The sequence below is a fragment of the Geotrypetes seraphini genome, chromosome 5 (assembly GCF_902459505.1).
Source record: "Geotrypetes seraphini chromosome 5, aGeoSer1.1, whole genome shotgun sequence".
In the NCBI taxonomy this organism is placed as follows: Eukaryota; Metazoa; Chordata; class Amphibia; order Gymnophiona; family Dermophiidae; genus Geotrypetes; species Geotrypetes seraphini.
Window position 1 is genome coordinate 109303178 of NC_047088.1, and position 15694 is coordinate 109318871.

General features: G+C 42.7%; 1 protein-coding gene across 9 annotated transcripts in view; it reads right to left on the bottom strand.

The window, feature by feature from the left end:
• Nucleotides 1-15352, bottom strand: part of LOC117360950 (cytospin-A-like) — a 133225-nt gene extending 117873 nt beyond the window's left edge. For 4 of the 9 annotated variants that reach the window (XM_033945634.1, XM_033945637.1, XM_033945630.1 and 1 more), the window contains exons 1-2: nt 14971-15352; nt 813-1226 (exon numbers count right to left, since the gene is read on the bottom strand). The gene's annotated coding sequence lies outside the window, so the exon portion shown is untranslated. Of the gene's footprint in view, nt 1-689; nt 784-812; nt 1227-14932 lie in introns of those variants that run through there. The other 5 variants (XM_033945638.1, XM_033945635.1, XM_033945632.1 and 2 more) reach the window with 4 other exon arrangements.
• Between the last annotated feature and the right edge of the window lie 342 nt (nt 15353-15694).

A 15694-nucleotide genomic window follows, 5' to 3' on the forward strand; every position in this document is an offset into this window, starting at 1 on the left:
GGGCTCCTTTTACGAAGGTGCGCTAACGTTTTTAGCGCACTCACTGGATTAGCGCATGCTAGCTGATAAACTACCGCCTGCTCAAGAGGAGGTGGTATCTTCTGTCTGTCAAAATTCCTGTATATAAATGTACTTGTTATAAGCTAGAAAACAAAAATAAATAATATCGGCTCATTTCACAGAGTGAAATTACTAAAACGCTTGCCTGCTGCAGAGCCTACTGGGAAGGGGTAAAACACGGACCTCACAGACCTTACGGATCTAATACCGCACGTCCTTAAAAATCTGAGGTCTGAGCCACTTTTAGGGCTCCTTTTATGAAGGTGCGTTAGATCGTTAACGCGTGGAATAGTGCGAGCTAGCCAACTGGAGCTTAAGTCTATTAGAGATAAGAATCCATGGGCCAGAAAACACTAATTTCATCAGGGACTTATGAGAGATGGGGGTTGAGTTCTGGAAAAAGGGGTGTGGCCCACTTACAAGAAAAGCTTAGTTTAACATCTTTTCTATGGGTGTTGACATTTTTTAGATTATAAGAACAGGAGGACCGTCTGTCATGCCATGTCATATCAAAACATATCTATTAGCACTATATGAAATTAATCATAGCTCATAAAAAGCCACTATGGCTATATAACAATGAGGTCATAAGGAACGTCGCTGCAATGGCAGGTTAAACATCTGCTTACTGTATAAACTTGCTCCTTCAACAGTGCAGCTGCCCTGATCTCTCACAGCTGGATTCCCAGTACCACGTGGGCTGCTTATCGGATTACTCTTCTAAAAAGAGACCCAGGTGCACGAACTCTTACCTCCGACGGCAGAATCTCTGGCTCTTTGGTTCCTATCCCGTGTCTTCTCAGCGCCCTGTTCCTTTTCCGGATCTGTCCAATGTTTTCCGCCTGCGCTTTCTCTCAGTCCTCCAATACCTTTCTCACCCTGTGTCAGGGTGTGTATTGCTCGCGCCCTCCGATTCTGTGGTCTCTTCGTCTGTCTCTGATAAAGTTCTAAGCCTCCCGTCTCAGGAAAGGAGGAAATACCTTGCAGCTGTTTGCTGCTGCTCTGCCCTTACATTCCGGTTTAACCCTTTATCCTCAGGGATGTGTTCTTGGCTTGGTTAAAGGAAGATATGGAGAGGGGGCGGAGACCGGACACAGGATAGGAGGGATCAACGTACGAGGCTTAAAGCTGACTTGCGTTCATCGTGCACAGAAATATAGGCTATCCTATCAAACAAAACCAAACACATACAATATATTAAAATAAGTTTCAGGTTATATGTTTTGATGGACTAAATACATGTCTCCGATTAATTTTTGGGAACTGTCACTCCCTTCTTCTGGTCTAAACTGGAGTGAACAAAGATGGCATTAATAGAAAATGTTTAAAATGTATTTCAGTGACAGCATGAAGCAGAAAGGTAAAGGGAGAGGGGTTGATCTGCATTAATCACAGTATCTTCTCCCCTGTTTCTCATCTGTCTAGTATGTTTTCTCTTATGGTCTTTTATTTTTTTTTCTAAGTAGAGAGAGGCAGGAAGACAAAAAGAGAAAAAAAAGGGGGGGAGGGGAGGGAGTCCAGCAAAAAAGTTGAACTTTCAAACTGCTCTAAAGAAATAGACACAAGTGATACTGTAGTAAACCTTTCAACCAGGGCAGGATTAATTTGTCGAGGGCCCCTAGGCACACAATTCCACTGGGCCCCCTGCCCCACTCCGCCTCCATTTAGTTACCCATTTTCTTATTTACTTCTTTACTTCCACTTTATTTCTTTTGTTTTAAAATTCAAAACAAAGATTACCATACCAGTGCCAGTGTACAGTTTTTCTTCTATGTAACCTCCAAACATCTCTGAACAAATCCCCCCTTCCTTCCTAGAGGAAGAGATCTTCAGCTGGCAGAGCTTTGGGAAGCCTACCAATTTCTACTTTGCATTTGAGTAGGAGGCATGGCGGGAAGAAAATTTAGTGCCCGTCATTTTATTGGATTAATACATTTCTTAATTAGCTTTCAGAGGTTAAAACCTCTTTCTTCAGGTCAGTAAACTATACTGCTGTTACAGTATCCCAGTCCTGACCTGAGGAAAGGAGTTACGGTCTCTAAATTAGTACAAAAAAAAATAATATTAAAATTAGTCTAATAAACAGGATCACCTTATTTCCATTTTCTATTAATAAATGATTATCAACACAGCAACAATAATACTTTATCCTAGAACAAAAATAAATAAATAAAACAAATAGAAAATTTTTTCTACCTTTGTTGGCTGGTTTCTGTTTTCCTCATCTTCTCATCATTCTCTTCCTTCCATCCACTGTCTGCCCTCTCTCTGCCTCTTGCATATGGCATCTGATATTTCTATGCCTCTTCCAGAAACTGTCTGCCTCTCCCTTCCATCTCTCCCCCGCCCCCATTGGTACGGCATCCATCTACTTCTCTCAACTCTCCCCCTGGCGTGCCATGTCTTCTTCTTTTCCATCTCTCCCTCCCAGCAGATTTTAGCATCTCTCTCCTCTTTTCCTCAGATCTGGTATCTGTCTCCTTCCTCCTTTCCTCCTCCCAAGTCTGGTATCTATCTCCTCCCCTTCCCCCATGATCTGGCATCTCTCTCTCTCCGCTCCTTTCTTCCTGTTCTTCCCTGGTCTTCCTTCTCAATTTATTTTCTGCTGCTGTCTAAATTCTTTCTTACTATTCAGTCCTCAATTTCCCTCTTTCATTGTGTTTACCTATAGCTTGCCACACCCCTTCCCATATCTAACTCTATTCTCTTCCCCAAATCCATCATGTGCCCTTTCTTTCTTTCTCTTCCAGCATCTGCTCCCCTCTCTCACCCCTTCCATTCAATGTCTGTCCCTCCCTCCCCCACACTTCCATTCAGCGTCTGTCCCCCTCTCTCTACCCCTTCCATCCACTGCCCTTTCTCTCTTCCATATGGCATTTTCCCTCTTTCTATATCCCTTCAATAAACTGTCTGTCCTATGCCCCTTCTCTCCTTTGTACATGATTCATTTTAGCTTTAACCCCTCTCTATTTTTCTGTCTCCACCCCTTCCCCTATGCTCTGGTATCTCTCTCTTCTCCTTTCCTTCCCACTCAACCCCATTGCCTGGCATCTCTCTCCTTCTTTTCTATCTCTCATGCCCCCTCCATTCCTCTCCTTTCTTTCCCTCTGGTCTGGCATCTGACTCCTTAGTTTCCCTTCCCTCCACCCATGCCCTGGCATTTTTCTGCTCTCCTATCTCTCCCTCCCCCCTCCATTATCTGCCATTTTCTCTCCTTCCTTTCTCTCCCTCCCTACTTCTTTGCCCCTCGTCTGTCATCTTTCTCCTTCCCCTCCCTCCCTTCTATGGTCTTGGCATCTCTCTTTCTTCTCCTCTCCCTTCCCTGGTCTTCCTTCTCCCTTGTTCCCTCTCTCTCCCCAATTGGGTGCAGCAGCATTTCTCCCCCCCCCCCCGACTGCCTGGTGAGGTGAGGTCAGCTTCTCTCCCTTCCACTCCCTTGCTTCCCTCCAGGCCACGGGGCTCTAACACTGCACACGCTGGCTTCCCTGCTCCTCTGAAACAGGAAGTTACATCATTCCTGTTTTGGAGGGAAGCTAGCACTTCCTAATATGCTATCGGCTCCCAAACCTACCATTCATAGTTTCAGTCTCCCAGTTTGAATGTGCATGAGATAGATTTACTGACATTGTCTCCATCACTTGCAAATTAATTGTGGATATCTTGAAAAACCGACTGGCTGGGTATGCTCCATGGACTGAGTTGAGTTCTAGGATTTATTTTGTTTGTGTAGGGTTGATGGGAAAATTTGCTGGAGGATAGTTATGGGAAAGGGGCAATTTGAAGGGGTGTGATGGACATTTGTAAGGGGTAGAATTTGGTGGTGGAAGTCATTTGCAGGTGGTAGTTTTGGGAATAGAGCAATTGCAGAGTGGGGGAGCATTGAGTATTTTATGGTGGATGTGGCAGTTTTGGATGATAGTTTTAGCTGTGGGATAGTTTGGGAGAAGGCTGTTCCAAGGTCTAGTTTCTGGAGGAGGGATAGTTTGTGAGCTGGTACAGTAGTTGCAAGGAGTGAACAATTGTAAGAGGTAATTGGAGCTATGGTGGGACAATTATTGGGGTTAGGTTTAAGAAGCCAAAGAAAATGGAGAAAGGAAAGGAGACGGGAGTTGTTTTCTATGGTTGTAATCAAATGGGTATTGTGGGACGATAGTTTACTGGATAGTAAGTTGGAGTAGTTATTAGGTGTGGAGCAGTGTTCAGGGGTAGTTTGGGGGCTGTTGATGGCAGTTGCAGGGAATATTCTGGATACAATAAGTTTTATTGCCTTACAAGTGCATTCACTCTGCAGCTCCTCAGTACCTCTCCTCTCTCCTTAAACTCTTCCCTGGGAACGCCATCAGATAAGACTCTTTTATCTGTACCCCTTTCCTCTCCTGCAAGCTCCAGACTCCATCCCTTTATCTTGCTGCACCGTATGCCTGGAATAGATAGGGTTACCATATGGCTCCAGAAAAAGGAGTAACCACACCAAATTGATATTCATAAAATTATACTGTCAGAAATCAAGTGCTATACACCTTTCAATTTATGAAAACGATAAAAGACCTCAGTGTTTCTCAGGACAAATCCTGGGAAACCATCTATGCCAGTAATAATACTGTCATAGAGAAATACATCCTTGGTCTTATGTTCTACCGTTTGATTTTTTACTTTTTGCTGTACTTTAACTGTTTGCTGTCGTTATTTAAGATTTTATGAAAAAGTGAGCACTTATCTTGTTTCCTTCCAACAGTGCAAAACCACCGCAGTTGCCGTTTAAGATTTAACGCGGTATCGATACATCGATCTTGAATAATTTCAATTCAGACTGATTCATATAGAAATCCCAACAGGCCCTGTTTCGCCCTACGGCTGCATCAGGGGATTATCTAAAAAAGACAGAATGCATCAGTTGGTTTACAGAGATACATATTTCTCGTACAAACCTTAATTTAAAAACTACCTACTTTCAATTACAAGCCACTGCTTCAATGATTCTCTCTCAACGAAATGGCAGCTCGGCGTACTTCTGGGTTTATAAAGAGAGTCAAGGAGCAGCACCGCACCAATCAGCAACTGAGAAACATGGAGCCATAGCCAATCGTCATGACTTCCGGGTTTCTTTCAAAAAAACACGCGCCACTCAATCCTAACATTTAAACCATATGGAGTATACGTCTTTAATCTAAATATCCATTTTTGTTCTCTTTGAGGTATGCTTTAAAATCACCACCTTTATTTGAAGGATATAGCTTTTCTATAATCCAGCAGCGCATTTCTGAAAATTTATGATTGGTATCCAAGCAGTGTTGCACCATAGGTGCCTCTGTTTTACCACAGGTCAAACAAGACCTGTGTTCAATAATTCTAGTTTTAAATTGTCTAGAGGTCTGCCCTATATAAAGTAAATTACAAGGACAACTAATGGCATATATAATCCCACTACTCTCACAGGATGTGATTGATGTCAAAACCTGAATCTGAAGCTGAAAAGATGGTATGTGTGCTAAGGCACTCTCAACAATCTAGATTTTTTTCTAAAATCATAAAAAAATACTGGAATTGTTTGTCTATACATCCATGCTTCCAGAACATTCAAATAACGACTGCTTACTCTAGGAATAAAAACTTGCAAGAGTTAATAAGTCCTACTAGTAAGGGATCTGTTCAAAACCAGATAGATAGACTAGGTCAAGATGGTCAAGTGGGTCACTTGAAATGTGGGCATTGCTCAGTATGTAATAACATGCAAGAAGGTCGATCCTTTATTAACCCATATCATCAGAAAGAATATTTTTTGACATCAATCACGTCCTGTGAAAGTAGTGGGATTATATATGCCATTAGTTGTCCTTGTAATTTACTTTATATAGGGCAGTCCTCTAGACAATTTAAAACTAGAATTATTGAACACAGGTCTTGTTTGACCTGTGGTAAAACAGAGGCACCTATGGTGCAGCACTGCTTGGATACTAATCATAAATTTTCAGAAATGCGCTGCTGGATTATAAAAAAAGCTATATCCTTCAAATAAAGGTGGTGATTTTAAAGCATACCTCAGACAAAGAGAACAAAAATGGATATTTAGATTAAAGACGTATACTCCATATGGTTTAAATGTTAGGATTGAGTGGTGCGCGTTTTTTTGAAAGAAACTCGGAAGTCATGACGATTGGCTATGGCTCCGTGTTTCTCAGTTGCTGATTGATGCAGTGCTGCTCCTTGTCTCTCTTTATAAACCCAGAAGTACGCCGAGCCGCTATTTCGTTGAGAGAGAATCATTGAAGCAGTGGCTTGTAATTGAAAGTAGGTAGTTTTTAAATTAAGGTTTGTACAAGAAATATGTATCTCTGTAAACCAATTGATGCATTCTGTCTTTTTTAGATAATCCCCTGATGCAGCCGTAGGGCAAAACAGGGCCTGTTGGGATTTCTATATGAATCAGTCTGAATTGAAATTATTCAAGATCGATGTATCGATACCGCGTTAAATCTTAAACGGCAACTGCGATGGTTTTGCACTGTTGGAAGGAAACAAGATAAGTGCTCACTTTTTCATAAAATCTTAAATAACGACAGCAAACAGTTTAAAAGTACAGCAAAAAGTTAAAAAGTAAAAAATCAAACGGTAGAACATAAGACCAAGGATGTATTTCTCTATGACAGTATTATTACTGGCATAGATGGTTTCCCAGGATTTGTCCTGAGAAACACTGAGGTCTTTTACCGTTTTCATAAATTGAAAGGTGTATAGCACTTGATTTCTGACAGTATAATTTTATGAATATCAATTTGGTATGGTTATAAATTTTGAAGATATTCAGCTTGTATTGTGAATAAGTAATTGTAATCCAGAAAAAGGAGGACAGATTGAAATATCCGGGTTTTATTCCAATGGAAGTAAAACCCAGATGCCTCATTCTGTCCTCACTTCCATTGCTTTCAAAGGAAGTAAAACCCAGTTATCTCATCTCTGGCAATATTCAAATCTAGGCTAAAAGCCCACTTTTATAAGGCTGCTTTTAACTTCTATCTTCCACTCACTTGTAAAGTACCCCTATTTGTCCTGTTTGTCTGTTATAATTAGATTGTAAGCTGAATTGTATTACATGTTAATGTACAGTGTTGTGTACATCTAGCAATGTTATAGAAATGATTAGTAGTAGTGTTAATTTTTGGACTGGGGTTAGTTTGGAAACCTAGGGCACTGTTTTTCAACATGCAGGTATGCGGGCCACTTGTTGCGGATATGCGGCCTAACCACGAATTCCCACTCATCTGTAGAGGCTGCCGCCACAAAGGATCCCGCATTCCTGCCTCCCCCCCCCTGCTGAAGCTGCTTCCAGTGATCTCTGCTGCCCCTGAAGCCGACACAATTACCACCTTCTTCGAGCCGCACTCGCTCCTTCGGTCTTCAGCAGCACTGCTTGCATGGACGGTATATGCAGCAATTCACACGTAAGTAGCTGACCCAGAAACCTTCTCTCCAATGGCAAAGTTGATGTCGGAGGGAAGGCTTGTGGGTCAGCCACATGCAACGTGTGAATCGCTGCTTCTGCTGTCCCCGCAGCAGACAGAAAGAGCAAGTGTGGCTTCAGGGGGAGATGGGCAGGGAGGAAGAGATCCCTGGCTGTGGCAGGGTGCAGGCAGGAAGGCAGTATCTCCAGAGGCAGCAGCAGCTTCTATGGCAGCTACTTATGTGCAGGGAGGGGGCACAAACTCGACACAGATGGAAGGGAGGGGACATGACCACGGGACACAGAAGAGAGGGAGGAAGGGGGCACTAACTTGGGACAGAGGAGGGAGGGAATAAAAAGGGAGAACTGGGTATGAGTGTATGAGTGAGAGGGAAAGATGGTGGCACAGGGGAAAGGAAGAAAGGAAAATTGGTCATAGAGAGTGGAGAGGGAGATGCATGGGGAGAGAAGGATGAGAGGGAGAAATGTTGAATATGGTGGTGGAGAGGGAACAGAGAGACAGATTGAAGGGGATTGCAAGGGGGAAGAATGTCAGGCATAGTGATGGAGGGAGAGATGTTACATTGTGCTGGAGAAGGGTGTAGGAGAAATGGGCATGGGGCTGATGGGCAGTGGTAAAAAATGCTGCACATGATCCAGGGAATGAGAGAGGAAAAAATGTTGGATGTGGGAGTAGAGGGGGTGGGAGAGATGCCTGAATTAGAGAATCACATGGGGACAAATTTTTCCCCGTCTCCACAGGAACTCATTTTCCCATCCCGTCCCCGCAAGTTTTTTTCCTGTCCCTGCCCCATTCCTGCAAGCTCTGTCCTCATCTGCACAAGCCTCAAACACTTTAAAATCATAAGGGTTCAATGCTTGTGCAGTTAAGGCAGAGCTTACAGGAATGGAACAGGGACAGTGACAAAACTCGCGGGGATGGGAAAAAATTTGTCCCTGTGTCATTCTCTAGCCAGGATCTCTGAAGACAGATGGACAGTGAGCGAGAGAGAGGGAGATGCCAATAGGGGTGGAGGAGAGAGGAAGAAAAGTTGGACTCATGGAGGGACAGAGAGAGATGTTGGTTGGGGAAGGGAATGAAGTCTGGAGGAGAGGAAGCATGCAAGAGGCAGAAAGTGTTGGACTCATGGAGAGAGACAGAGAGAGAGAGAGAGAGAATGATCGATGAATGAGGAGGGAAGAAAAGAGGGAAGGAGAAATGTCATACTCATGGGAAAGGGTAGAGGGAAGAGAGTAAAAAGTTGAACTTGAAGATGGCGGATGGACTGTTTGGCTGAGTGCTTCGCTACAGAGTGCTCATTCATTATCACCTTTTTTTCTTCAGTAAACAAATTACCTGCAGCAATGCTGAAGCAGAGGGGCCGTAGCGCCTCTGGAGCCTCGCGGTGTTCGGGCCTGGACGGTCTCGGCAATATTGATGAACTTCTGCGCCGAATGCAGGACATCATGGGAGCATCGGCATACCCGCTGGAGACACGCCATGGCGAGATGGAGGCGTTCCCCATGGGCTTGGAAACCACCTTGAGCCCCAACGCCAGAGTACATCCACCTCTTCCTCAGATCACCAGCTCCCTGAGGGTGGAGGAATCATCGGAAGGCGGTGAGGGACTCTCCCCGGAGGCCATTGGGAATATAGAGGGGAGCATGGAGCTGGACCCCATCTTTATAGGGGACTCCGTTGGAACCAGGGGACTTGCCAACACTGCGGTTTGTCCGTGAACAGGAGAGCCACAGTCAGGAGGGAACTTCGGTTGGTGAGAATTTTGACCCTAAAAAACTTTCCTTTACATTAAAGAAACCTCAAGAGGTAACTCTTGGGCCTTGTGGCGGATCTAGCTAAATCAATTAAGCCCCAGCTCTTTCAGCTGGAGCATAAGATTACTATCCAAGAAAATGAAATTAAGAATATCAAAGTTGATTTACAGGATTTAAAAAATTCAACATTGAATTCTTCCCAAGAAATGAAAGTTTCTAAACAAGTTACTGAAACACTGGTGAGAGATAATATCAACTTAAGGAGAAAATTGGAGTCTCTAGAAAATTTCTCCCGTAACAATAATCTTAGACTAATTAATTTTCCTAGAGTTGTGGCTGTAACTCCTAGAGACATGCTGAAACGTTACTTGATGGAGGTCTTACAAATTACAGAGGAACTGTTGCTGCCATTCACTCAAGTGTATTATTTACCTATTAAAAGGGAAGAAAAATTAAAGGAAGATGATCAACAATTGCTTAATATTTCTACGATGTTGGAACTCTCGGACAGGGAAGTGGCAATGCTGGCAACACTTCTTCTTACAGTTGCCTTAGCACCTGATAAGAACTGGCTATTGAGACTTTTCTTTAAAAATAAACAGAAATAATTTCTTGGGTATAAGATACAAATGTTTCCAGATCTGTCACAAGATACACAAAAACGTTGACGTGAATTCTTGTTGTGAAAGCCAGGTGTTATCACTCTTGGGGCTACCTTTTTTCTTTGTCACCCATGCAAATGTGTCATATTGTATCAAATACAAAAATATGTTTTCTTTGATCCTAGCCAACTGACAACCTTCTTGTCAGCGGCTCGCCTGAAAAAAGGAGGGGAAATATGAGTACTCTTTGATTGTTTGATCTCCTTTCTCAAGCTAACACAATCTTTAGTTTTTTGTTTTTAATTCCTTATTATAATCCTAGCTGATTCTACATCTTGGACTTTTTTTTTGAGGACTTGAGCTAAAGTTAAGCTATATATATATTTTTTTTTTCTTATGAGTGCAGATTATAATTTGTATTGTATTGTATTTTATTTTCTGCTTTAAATAAATATATATATAAAAAATGTTGAACTCATGGAGGGAGAGAGAGATGTTGGTTGGGGTAGGGAATGAGGACTGGAGGAGAGGAAGCATGCAGGAGGCAGAGATGTTGGATTGGCTGAAAGAAAGGAGAAATGGGTGTGGCAGTAGAGAGAGTGGGAGAGATGTACCCTGGATCTCTCCTTCTCTCTTTCCCCACTCCATTTGCAGCAGGGGAGGGAATGAGAGAGAGAGGGAGACATGTTGCAAACGGGGGTGAAAGAGAGAGCAAGAAATGTTGGACTCATGGAGGGAATGGTTGGGGAATGGAATGAGGTCTGGAAGAGGCAGAAAGAAAGAAATATTGGATGCACAGTCAGAAGGAAGTGCAACAAGTGACTCATGAAATCACCAGACAGCAAAGGTAGGAAAAATGATTTAATTTTCAATCTAGTGATCGAAATGTGTCAGTTTTGAAAATTTATATCTGCTGTCTATATTTGTCTATTTTTTCTATTTGTTACTGAGGTGACATTGCATATTTTAAAGTCATCGGCCTTGACCTCTTTGAAAAAAAAAAAAATGACTATAAATGATAATTAACATTTTCTCTGCATACAGTGTGCTTTGTGTTTTTTAAATTCTGTGGTTGCCATTATATTTTAAGATTATACTGTATGTATATGAAAAATGGATGGAAGAAATTGCATTACAATTAGTACTATTATTATGGGATGGGGTCAGGGGCAGAGCCTGGGTGGGTCTGGGACAGAGCTTGGGCGGGGGTACTCAGTTGATATTTGTTAGCCTTAGGGGGTACTTGGCTTGAAGAAGTAGAGAAACATGTTCTAGGGCAGTGATTCCCAACCCTGTCCTGGAGGGCCAGGCCATTCGGGATTTCAGGATAGCCCTAATGAATATACATAGAGTAGGATTTGCATGCCTGGCATCTCCATTATATGCAGATCTCTCTCATGCATATTCATTAGGGCTATCCTGAAAACCTGACTGGCCTGGTGGTCCTCCAGGACAGGGTTGGGAACCACTGTTCCAGGGGATGGTAACACCACCAATTTGAACCTAGAGCTGAAGATGTGGGAAAAGAAGGGGCCACTCCTGCCCTTTTCCACTAGACTACCAATGATCGTCTCAGTGGTGCCTAGGAGTCTGGGGGGGGGGAGGGTTTGAGAATTGAAGAAACAAAAATTAAGTATATGGGAAATATCTGAAAGTGATGGTGGAGGGGGATTGGAACATCAGCTAGAAACCTGTAAATTGTGCAGGGGCAAGCCATTATTCAATGCCAGCACCCACATAGCTAAGTGGCACTGCCCAGATTCCATTGCATGTTAGAGCTGATATATTAACCACACTGCCCAATTAAGTCTGCTGAATATCAGGGGCTAGCGCTCTTGATGGGATTAAGTGGGCAGGAACTAAGTTTCTGACCCCTTAAGCTGAAATACAGTTAACCCCTGTATTCTATATATGGTGCCTGAAATTTGGCACTCATTATGCATATTCCATAATTAAGCGTGGAACTTGACCAATGAGCAATCAATGGGCTATAATTGAGAGCTAACAATCAATTACTGGCACTAATTAGCAACAAAATGTACACATGTATCTTCCTAATTGGGATTCTATAACTAAGCATGTGTAAATTTTTCCATGCAGATCCAAAAAGGGGAATGGATGAATCAGAGGCATTCCTAGAAATTGTGTGCACTGTGTTAGAATATGGCAGATCCGCATCTAATTTACCCCTCCCCCCCCCCCCGTTTAGAAAACCGTAACACATATTTTAGTGCCAGCTGCGGTGGTAACAGCTCCGACGCTCATAGGAATTCTATGAGTGTCGGAGCTGTCACTGTTGCACCTGGCGCTAAAAACCACGCTAAGGTTTTGTAAAAAAGGGGGTCAGGCATGTGGATTTACATCAGGTTTCAGATTATGTAAAATGCTGAAAATTGGGTGGAGATCCTGGTGCTAATTGCTATTCTATAAACGGCATCCAAATTTGGATACTGTTTATGGAATAGCATGTAGTGCTCTTTTTTTCTGTGCCCAAATGCGGGTGCATTTGCAGAAACTAGTCCAAAAAATCCTTCGGTAATAGAAAAATCCACCTAATTCCATTTCCTAGATTTGTTTTCAAGAGGCAATTTATGGGGCAGTTCTGGCCCAGCGGAACATTAATTTCTTTGTCAGCTTCCATAACATAATTCCTATTTTTCCTCATCCAGCATGCCTCTGGGCTTCGATTAAATTAGACAAATATCGAATGGAATTTAGCAATATGGGCTTTATCTTGCAATCAAGATACAGGTACCCTCTTATAGGATTTTTCACTAACCTAATGTACAGTTATTATGGTCTGAAATCTGGAACAGAATTAGGTCTATCTTGTAGCTTAGCCTGTCTTTTAAGATAGTGGGCTGGAAATCGAAAGGCAATGGTTTTAATTTGTGATGGAGTTGGTTCTATATGATGAAATATAAGACTATTGTAGCAGTAGTAAGGCATAGTAAGAGTAAATGTGTCAAAACAGTGGTACAAGTTGGATCAACATATAAGGCAGGGGTGTCCAACCTGCAGCCCCATGAAGTATTTTGTGCGGCCCCGGTCGAGGGCAATGCAGTGTTTTCCTCTGCTGCCCCCAAGTGTTTACTGTCTTGCCGGCTCCCTCATTTGTCTTGCTACAGTGTTTGCGCGACCCCAGAAACATTTTTTTCTGCCAATGCGGCCCAGGGAAGCCAAAAGGTTGGACACCCCTGATGTAAGGTCTATCACCCTCCACTCGGGCTGCTGAGTGTATTAGCTTGACTCTTTGTATGCTGTTGCTGTTATTTGAGATATTAGCATTGTTTAGAAAAATGAATAAAGACAATTGAGCTAAAAAGTATGTGCTTTATATAATAGCATGTTCAGTAAAATGGAAAAAAGAACACCTTCAACAATGTACTCTGAATCAATAGAGGCACATATGTGTTTGATATTTACAATATTAGTAAATACAGCATGAGTGTTATTCTTTGATACTACCAGAATTCGACCACCCCATGTCCACATAAAAGTTATTCTTTTAAGGTCGTGTTCTGACTGTGCAGTTTTCTGTATGGTTTATATGGCTCCATGTCCAAGGCAGCTGCTACACATAGTTAAAACTTTGCAACCTATCAAGACATACATCTTGTGAACATTTGTTCTTGCATTTGGTTAGCCATTGGTCATCTTTAAAATATTTGGCTAAAGATATACACTCTTCTTTTCATGTGACTATTATGTCATAGATATTGTGGTGATGACTTTGCAAACAAACTATTGCAGAGAGTAACATTGGATTTACTATTTGAATGCATTGCAAGTTCATGGTCTCAACTATGAATTCCAGTGACCAGTATTTTTCAGACTTACTTCTCTATAGTCATTGACTTCCATTGTATTTAAAAAACAAACAAACAAACAACCCTGTACAGTATGTAATTCAAATCCATATTAATAGTATAAATATCCTTATGTAAGGACAAAGAACCTTTTTGGTTGCTTTACATTTGTGGAACATAAGAACATAAGCATAAGAACTTAAACATCACCTCTGCCGAGTCAGACCATAGGTCCATCATGCCCAGCAGTTCGTTCCCACGGCGGCCTTCCAGGTCAATGACCTGTAAGTGATCTATTACTCTAAAACGTTTTGTACTATATAGTGTCACACCTGCCCAGCTCCTGTTCACGGCAGCGAGCTGGAACACTGACTGTTCCTGTTCATACGTGTACCCTTTAACCAGGGTACCCTTCAGGCCTTCTTAGGCGTCTGCCTAAAGTAAAATATCAGACTCCCTGACATTACCAAAAGAAAAACAAGCAAGGGAAAAGAAACTCACACACCTCAAAATCCAGTATAGTAGAATAATCAAACAAAGTTTTTTTTATGTTCACTGGTTGCATTGAACAAAAGGAAAAATGCTTCAGCTTAGCAGACCTCAACACAAGCACTCAAAAACTATGAGGTAAAACACAAGCTGTTCAAACAGAGCAAAACGTTCAAAGAAATCCAGTGTCCAGGTTTTTGGGTGTGTCTCATCTTAACCTATTGTTCCACAGCCTCTGGACTTTTGTTAGCACATCTATAAACAGTCCTGTTTACCAGAGTAGTTTGGATTTAGTAACTTTCACTAAGCTGCTTCAGCTCCAGCAGCTGGGTCATTTCCCAGGCATAAAAAAATTCAGAACAGAAACACACTTTAAACCACAACTGGGCAACAAGAAACCTGGCCAGCATGTCACCTGGTTTTCACAGCCTAACGTGGCTTATCACATACTGTAGCTCTGTAAACGTATTCTCTTCTTTAGCACAGAATTCACAAGGTCCGTGCAGGCTCTCAGCACAGCTCCCTGCTGTGCCTTTCAAGTAATTAATTATGCACAGCTGTGAGGAAGAACGCTCTGGCTCAGCTTGGCTGCTAGCAAAGAGAACAAAAAAAATGCCACAACATTTGCTAGCTTTGTACCTAAAGCTTTCAAGCAGCAATTAACAGTTCATTATCAGCAGGGAGAGAACTACAACTCCCCTTGAAACTATAACTGGTAGCTTCACTACTGTGGACACAGGCAATACACATCCCCTTACTGCTTATCAATGTCCATGGACACCTCCTCCGGTCCTACCAGACTCTCCTGGATTTCCATGGGTTCCCCTGGGGTTCCTTCCTCACTCCCTGGGTCAGCAGTAAGCTCTTCTGTGTCCAACATTTACCAGTCTTGGTTCAGCTCCTCAGCATTCCGTTGAGGAGGAGAGGGTTCTCCACCAAGCACACCCTGAAGCCTCCTCGGCTCCTCCTGACTCTCTCTCAGCTGCTCTGTTTTAACCCCCTCTAATTCGCCCCTCCCTGCTGCAGAGTGAGAAGGGAGAGAAAACTCTCTGCAGCTGTGCCTGTCTCAGTCACAGCTTCCTGTGCTGAGACTGGCCTTCTGGGAGCTGTAGTTTCTTAGCTCCTGGGATAGTCCAAGTGAAGTCAGCTTTTCATATTCTGCAGGGCCAACCTGACCAGCTCTTCTGCCTCGGGGACTACCTGCCTTCTTCACCACTGTGTCAAAGCTAGGGATAGCGCTAGATTTGTCACAATAGTAACCCTCTAATTGTACCCCTCAATCCCCTTTTCCTTCAGGAACTCGTCCAATCCCATTTTGAAACCCAAAATCGTACTCTGCTCTACCACCTCCTCTGAAAGCGCATTCCAGGTGTCCACCACCCTCTGAGTGAAGAAGAACTTCCTAGCATTAGTTCTGAATCTATCCCCCTTCAATTTGTTTGAGTGCCCTCTAGTTTTTATTGCCCCCACCAGTCTGAAGAATCTGTCCCTCTCTACCTTCTCTATACCCTTCATGATCT